We start from the raw sequence: 8,211 nt of genomic DNA, 5'->3' as shown, positions 1-8,211 counted from the left end.
GAAGATGGGTGGATTCTGATAATGGCTCGCCGGATAGTTTCCAGTGCAGTCAAAATAACAAAGAATTCAAGAAACTAATACTTTAAGAGTTTAGTTCCCAGTAAACTTCCCAAATATACTTGCTTAAACCTCATGTAAATATCAGCAGAATACAGGGGAGTGCCACCCGGAGTGAGAAAGCTTGGTTTGTCCAGTGTTCTGTTTTACAGCACAAATTCTAAGCTGGACTCTGTTTATTGTCAATAGCTCTCTAACAACGGGCAAAATGGAATGTGCCTGATTTCAAATTCCTGTGAAAAAGGGCCCTGGAATACCTCACAGCTCGGTTGAGGGAAATTTATATCACTATTTTTCAGTACTTTCATTGAAGACTCTCTGAGCTATCGAGAGACAGCTTACCAGCCATTGATTTTAGTGTGGAGCCATCTATAAGAAGGATCCACATGGGCTGTTACTGTGTGAGAATAAAACAGAACCATCCGTATCCTGTATGATGTATAGTGACAGCTAGGGAGGAAAGTAAACTGCAATAACTGGGACATTTCCAAATTTGGTAGCAGTGACCCAAAAGTTGGTGTTTGTGGTCTGGGGAAAGGAGAGATGGTTTGTTGGTAGGTGTTAGGGTCTGGCAGAGGGAGAGATGGTTTTTGGTCACTCGGACACTAGGGCTTGAAATGAATCTTACAAAGACAGAGGGTTGCTGGGCTCAGCAGTTATGTCTCTCAATGCTTTACATTGGGAAGCATTTTCTCTACCCAGAATGCTCTGCTCCCTGTTCTTTCATGGCTGGTTCCTTCTTGTCATTCACTTCTCATGACAAATGTCACCTCCTTCCATCCCATCCAAAGGAACAACACAGTCACTCACAACATCTCCCTCCCTTCTTATTACCTGCCCAGCACTTACTTTTTCCTGACATTTTTGTTTCTTTGTTTTCTTAATTTATTATACCACTACACTGTGAGCTTCATGTTAGTAAGAAGCTTGTCTGGTTACGATGGATTCCAGTGACTGGCACATAGTAGGTATTCAATAAAGGTACTGAATGGAGAATAAGAAATAGGATAATTGCCTCTGTACAATTTGAGTGATGAAAGGATTAACTTTGTACAGGCCATAGCCTAGTAGCTGTAGGTAATTGTTTTTTCTTAATTCAAGGTAATAATAATTTGAGGTATGTGAAACCTCTTTCTTCCCTGGAGGGAATTCTAAAACCAATGGGAAAATAAAAAGCAGGATAGAGATATCTGATAAGAATACAACTAAGTTAATCTCAAACCAGATGTGTGAAATTAACACTGCAGGTCTGCTCTTATCGAAAAATACAATCTAAAATCACTTAATCTGAAACTGTTCCGTTTTCTCCATTTTTTTTTTTTAATGTATGTCTCTGGTCCCTTTACCATATGGGCAAGAAATGGATAAGAAGTGTGGAAATATTCTGTGTGTGTGGCTTGGAACTACAGTTTGGTGAGCTTGATGATTTGGGGGCCAGTGAATGGAGTGCTGTTTGAAGAACATCAGGTTTTCTCCCTTTCCCCAGCCTATTTGCAACCTTTTGCTTCTCTTTTCCAAGTTCCAAGTTCAGGCAGACACCAGCTGGATGAAGCCCTAGGTTCAAGTAAACTTGAGCTGGATGGTGAAGTAATACCAGCAGATGAAGTCCCAAATCCCCACGTACTATGAAGCTTCCCATTCCTGGTAAACAGAGACTAGGGGAAAGTGAAGATTCCTCATCCACAGACACCCTCTAGGCAGGTAACCCGTGATTTATTCCAAACCACTTGATAAATCTGGAGAAAGGAATAGAATGGTTCTGCCAAACATTCAAATGAAGAACCCTGAGGGCTGGCCTTTCCCCTGGGTGCTAAGCAATCTGAACCAAACAAGAGCACATGGTGCTCTGTTTATAACCGCAGAGATGGGCTCCAGCCCAGATGGTGCTGATGTAGGCGCTGCATCAAGGCCTCAGGTGATCCCGTGGTATGTGATACTCCTCCAGTCCTTCTGTCCAGCGCATGCCTAACAAACAAGATACTGACCTGGCCCCAGCCACATTCTCAATCATGGCTGGACTGTCCAAGAAGCACATGGTGGTGTGGGGGCAGGAGTCGGGGTGGAGAAAGATTTAAGAATGAATCAGGAAAACTGTATCCATCGTTCTAGTTATTGAGTGCTTGCTATTGTGCCACACACTGTGCCAGGCACTGGGGAACCAGCAATTTTTCATTCCTCATGGAACTTACATCCTGGCATTATTCTGGTATATCTGTAAGTTTTTTTTTTTAAGTAAAAATTTATTTTGTAATTTGATATTGTTTTTATTTTGAATTACTTGATAGGGTACCATAATCATTTTAGTATTGGGGGCCATACAAGTTTTATTATGGCTCCATTCCTAGTGCTTTTACACTAAAAAGCTGCCTAGGTTTTTACCTTTATGCCCAAATATTTTCTAAAAAGTTGCTTGTGGTATTAGGTTGAGTTTATAGAAAAGTAAGGATCAGAAGGATAACTTATCACAGGGGAAATTTCTTCTTGTGCTGATGACTGTTTCTGGGTGGGGTCCAGACAGTTTTAAGGATGGGTGTACTCATTGGGTTTATAAGCATCTGAATTATTATGCCCAATAGAGAAGGCACTGATCAGGATTTTGGTTCCCCTCACCTAAGAAGGATACAGGTAGGAAGTCACCCATCAAGCCCCTTTATCCAAAAAGAATCCATGCTGCTTTCTCAGCCACAGGAACAATAGCTGATGAACCTTCTGTTTATGTTCATTCATTCCACAAACATTCATTGAGGGTCTACTGCTGTCAACAAGCTAGGCCCAGAGGATGGATACCTATTGAATAAGACAGATAAGGCCCCTGCTTTGATGGAGCTTGTGGCTTAGGAGAGGAAGACAGACAATGAAAAGTGTACATAGAGAAACAAACAGGGTAACCTAGTGATAAGTCCTTGATAGAAAATAAAACCAAGTAATGTGACAGAAAATGTCTGAGGGGCAAAGAGAGGGGATGCAACGTTGGATGGGAGACCAGCAGGCTTCCTGGAAAACAGTGGCATTTGAGCAGATATTGATCATGAGGATAAGCCAACGTGTCAAGATCTGGGGAAGAGGGAACAGTGAATTCAAAATCCCAGCTCCTGAACCAGCTTGCCATATTTGAGGAAAAGAAAGAAGACTAATGTGGGTGGAGTGAGTGAACGAGGGAAAGTCTTTCAAGATGAGGTTGGAGGGCGAGGCAGAGGCCAGGTTACACAGACCTGGTAGACCTCAGGAAGGAGGGTAGATTTTTTTCTAAGTGTAATTCTGTATATTGGTCACTAGACAGGTTTGGAAGGATTTATGATTTAGTGTTTAGTGTTATGATTTAATTCAGAGCCCCACTAAGCAGAAGAGACTTTCAGTGTCCTTATCTTAATTGATTATCTCACCAACTCGGGTAGGTCAGAGTCTAAAGGTGGAATTCTTCAGAAGAGTCAATTCTGGAATTTTCACAAGGGATCTGTAACTCATTGACACCCTAGGTAAAACATCAGTGGAGAAAAATCAGACCTCAGCTGGGAGATGTAACTGAAAGTTTTCTTGTAAAACAAAATCAGATACTAAACCAAGATACCAAGAGTTCCCATCTGAGGATTAAACTATGATCTGTAGATCAGGAGGTGGCATAGCTCTGAATTCCTAAATACTGGTCAGGATTTTCCTGGTTTGGGAAAGGAGGGTTTTGTTTTGTTTTGTTTTTTGCATTACAATTATTAACATCTCTTTTAAAGATCTTGCTTATTCTTGTTGAATGGTGGTGATAAGATGATGTAAGTTGTGCTTGAGATGGCTTAACACTTTGAAGCTCATCATGTGCCAGCCCATCTGAGCCACCCCGGCCCTGCCCATACGTATTTCCCCATTGGATGGAAGCCCTGGAGTTGAGGTTTCCTAGGCAGGGTGTGTTGTTGTCCTATAGGCTTAGTGACGTAGGTGGGGTTCCTCTGGGATTCTAGGAGCTAAGTACACCAGAGCTGAAGAAGGTCAGCTCAGGACGTCCAGGGAGCTGACAGCCTGGACAAGCCTTGCTTGTCTGAAAGTGGGGGGTGCTTATTTCGGCAACAAGCTTCTGCAAGACCGAGCGATTGGGTGTCTAATGCTGCCGGCTGTGGTGAAAGATGCTGTGAGCTTGGGCTGAAATATGTCCTTCTTAGGCACCATAGCTGTTCCCTAGTTTCCCTAGCTCCAGATGGAGTGTGTCCCAGGGACCACACAGAGCTTTGTTTAAATGCTCGCATTAGCAGAAGGACGGGGATCCCACTGAATCATCATCTCCTGTCAAAAAGCCAAGAGTTGCTCAGAATGAAAACGGTTTTTCCCAAAGAGGCTAAATTCCTAGTACTGATTAGTGGTGGTGGCGGTGGTGGTGTGTGTGTGTGTGTGCTGTGATGGTGGTGGTAATCCTGTGCCTCCCACAGTTTTAAAATAAGGACAGTACTTTGCCCACTGTCTGAGCCATAGGGTGAGTAACCTTGACCCCTAAGACCCTTTGATGGGCTCACGTGTGTGTGAGTCCTGTGGGAATTGTGGAGTACTTCTCCCCTTTGAGTCCAGACATTTCGAATGAATAAAATTAGAGGGTGGTGGTAGCACAGTCATTGTCATTGCAGACAATGTGGCATTTATTGTATGGACACTGGCTGTCTTTCTCATGGAGCTCAATAACAAGGATAAGTTTGACCTTTCATCATGAACCACTGGGGTGTTCTTTATACACAGAGCCTGCACCAGCCGAAAATAGCCCCAACATCTTGTTATTTTCCCTTTCCCAACTTTTGTCTATTTATAACCAAGAATAAAAGACTCAGCCTGTTCAGCTTTTCTTAAAGTTAAAGAACACTATCTATTTGATTTCTTAGTACCACACAATGGACAATAATATATATTTGCCTTCCTTGGGTGAGGGCATTCCTTCATTCATCCATTCAATAGATATTTAGTAAACACCTACAAAGGGCTAGGCACTGGGCTAAGTAGTAAGTGAATATTTGTATGTGAAAAAGACAAAGGGCAAAAGTATGTAGATGCTAAACAAATCTTAGAAGCGACTTCCCCAAGTCCCTGAAGGAGTTGAATTTGCTATACACATCTTCCTGACTTCTGGTCCCGTGCTCTGACCACAGCCCTTCACCACTAGACCACACTTCCCCAAATAAACAAGTACTTCTGCATGCTGGGGATGGTTGTGTGCGGCAGCATTTACGTAGGCGGCACAGACAGCAGCCTTTCACTTAATGTTGCAATAACACCAGGCTAAACAATGTGCACTGACCTCCAGAGTTATTGAACAAATGCTTGATGTGGGTCAGGTCTCTAAACTCAAATGCCAGAGAAGGGCAAATAGGAAAAGTCTCTATCTGATAAGAAACAACTGCTTAGAAAGAATGAATTTATTTTCAATCTGGGTTAAAATCAGATGTGAGAGTCTACCCTCCTTTTCACTGCTGAATCCTCAGATAGGAGGAACTCGGCACATAGATAATCACAAACTATGCAAGTTTTGGTTTTATATGCTCAGACTTGTCCAGAACCTGGAATCCCTGCCCTGCTGGAAGGCGGCACTGTGTTCACACATCTGTCTCAAAGTTACACTGATCTTGGCAAATGGCAAAGATAACTTCACATGTTGGTTCTGATTTCCCTTTATTTTAAGACTAGATCATGTGAGCTCAATATCAAAAATGGGATTTTGCAGTCCTGAAATGGATATCAGGAGTGGACTGAGATGTAAGAGCATGTTAGATATTCGTGGGGCAAGAGAGGAAGTCTGAGATTATATCATCTGATATTATTGCTTTGGGTCGAGTGCTTACTTCCTAGAAGATGCTCTGGCCCCTTTCAGTCTTTATCATGTCATTTCCTAGAGGACAATGGATCCAGGTCCCATCTCTGTATTGTAGACTTCCTCTGATACCTGTCCCCAAAACCTCTTCTGTGTTCCACAGCACCCTGTTATTACCTCTGTCAAACCACTTACTGCTGCCCTGCAATTCTCTAATGACTTGTAAGTCCACAACACTGGAATCTCTTTCACAGCAAGGGCCAGCCCCCAGCACAGTGCCAGGCCATGGGTGGCTCACAATAAGTAAATTCTTTGCTAAATAAATGAAAGAATGAGTGAATGTGTGGTCTTGTCCTTTTCAGAGGATGGATTTATTGTCTCCAACTCTCTGGTCATAATGGTGCTAGGAAGGAAAGAGTTAAGCTATGTGGAGGAGACAGTCTTATCCAAAGGCTCTTTTCCTTTTTTATTGGCAAGGGCAGGATAAACGATATATGAGGTAAATCCTGGATATAAAATCTTGACACATGCTTTAGGTGTTGGCCTGAGCTGCTTCAAGACTCTGAAGGGGAAGTAAATGAAATCATTCTAGGTTTTCTCTTAAGTGGCCTGAGATTCAGTTATGAATGGAAGACAAGTCCAGACCCAGGAATTCAAAGCTTGACCTACTTTGCCGGAAGCTAAGAAGAATAGAAATGGATTTGCCTTCATAACTTTTTTTTTTTTTTTGAAGAATCAAGGACAGTGGAATAGCTTGACAGATGACAGAATTAGGTGAATGGAAGGCCTCAGAACTGCTTTAGGATTCAGAGCAGCTCAGAGAAGTCTGTGTTTATGTATTATGTGTTTTTCCTTTTCTCGCTCCTTTTTCAAGAGAGAAAAAAAAAGCGCGCCCAAATTCCCACCAATATAAACCAGTGACATACAATGATTAAATTCTGTTTTCACCTCTGCTTGTGACAGGGAATGCAAAAATAGCAAGTGGCCCAGTTCCACGAATCTCCGCCTCCCTGCCCTCCCCGCTCCCTCCGGCTTCGCATCTCTAAGAATCGAGGTTAGCGCCTAGCCGCGCGCAAGCCGCACTCAGCCCCCAGACCCCGCGGATGATGTCAGGCGGCGGGAGTGGCCGCAGCCGCGACAGGGAGGCCGAGGCCCCCGGGGAGCGAGGAGGGAGGGCGGCCTAGCCAGACCGACGGCGCGCCCGGCCGCGCGGCGTCTCCTGGAGACGGCCCTGGCTGCGCAGTGTTGCTGTAAACAGCCGCTTCCCTGTTACTATCTATAGCAGGATCGCCTGGCTCCGGGGTGCGGCGGCTGGAGGCAGTTCGGCGGTCCCGCTCCCCGCGCGTCCCAAAGGATCCGCCCGCTGCCCTAATCCCGCCTCGCCCCAATCCCGCCTCGCCCCTCTCCAGGTGCCCACCGTGACCCCCCCGGGCGCGAAGAGTCGGGGAAGGGACACCGGGGGCTATCCGGGGACCTGCGACTTCGGGTCCCGGAGGTGGCCACCGCGCTGGGACCTAGCCAGGACAGGGTGACCCAGGCTGTCCTTTACACTGGAGCAGGAGGCAAGGAGTTCTGGGGGCGCAACCCACTCGTGAGCACCTTGCCCCAAAGCCCTGTTTTCCGAGCCACGGAGCGATGCCTGAGGTCCCAGCCGCCGAGGTCTGGGAGCTGCTGGCACAGTCTTCCAGCGCCCCCGATCCTCCCCCCTCCAAGTCCGCGCTGGAAAATCACTCGCTGCGGGCTCCCAATAACCAGCTTCCTGGGGGACTGAACCACCCCCACCACCCCAGCTCAGACTTGCGCTTCCCCAAGAGCTCACTACATCCGGTACCCTGAACTGACGACCTTGTCCACATAACACCCCTACTTCCACCCCAGGCCCCAGGCCCGAGGTCAGAACCAGGCAAATGAACCCTTCAGACATCCTTGCATTGAGGTTCTGCATAGTGTTTATTGGCTAATGTCTCAGAGATTTGACAGTGACACTAACATCCCATATATGGCCGAGAAAAAAAAAATCGCCTTTTTCCTTAAAAAAAAAATTATAATTGAAATACCCAGCATCGTAGATAAAGTAGGTTATCGTATTCTCTTAATTTGGATACCCCGACTTTCTGCTTCTAAAAGCAGTAACAGTCCTCCTAGTAGTCCGGGAGCCTAGGGGTTTGAGGCGAGGGGGGTGAGGGCCTTCTTCCACAGTTTGCACTGAATTAGGGTTTGAATGGGGAATGGGGGTGGAGACGCATTCCTTCCCGAGCCGAGGCTTAAGTCCTCCGGGCTATGTACCTGTTTCGCCCATACCTGAGCTTCAGAACTGTTCCCTGGTTTCCATACACGGGCAAAAAGGCGCCCCCCACCCCCACCCCGGGAACAAGGGT

This window comes from Camelus bactrianus, chromosome 6, assembly GCF_048773025.1.
Source record: "Camelus bactrianus isolate YW-2024 breed Bactrian camel chromosome 6, ASM4877302v1, whole genome shotgun sequence".
Taxonomy (NCBI): domain Eukaryota; kingdom Metazoa; phylum Chordata; class Mammalia; order Artiodactyla; family Camelidae; genus Camelus; species Camelus bactrianus.
This window is presented reverse-complemented; position numbering follows the sequence as displayed.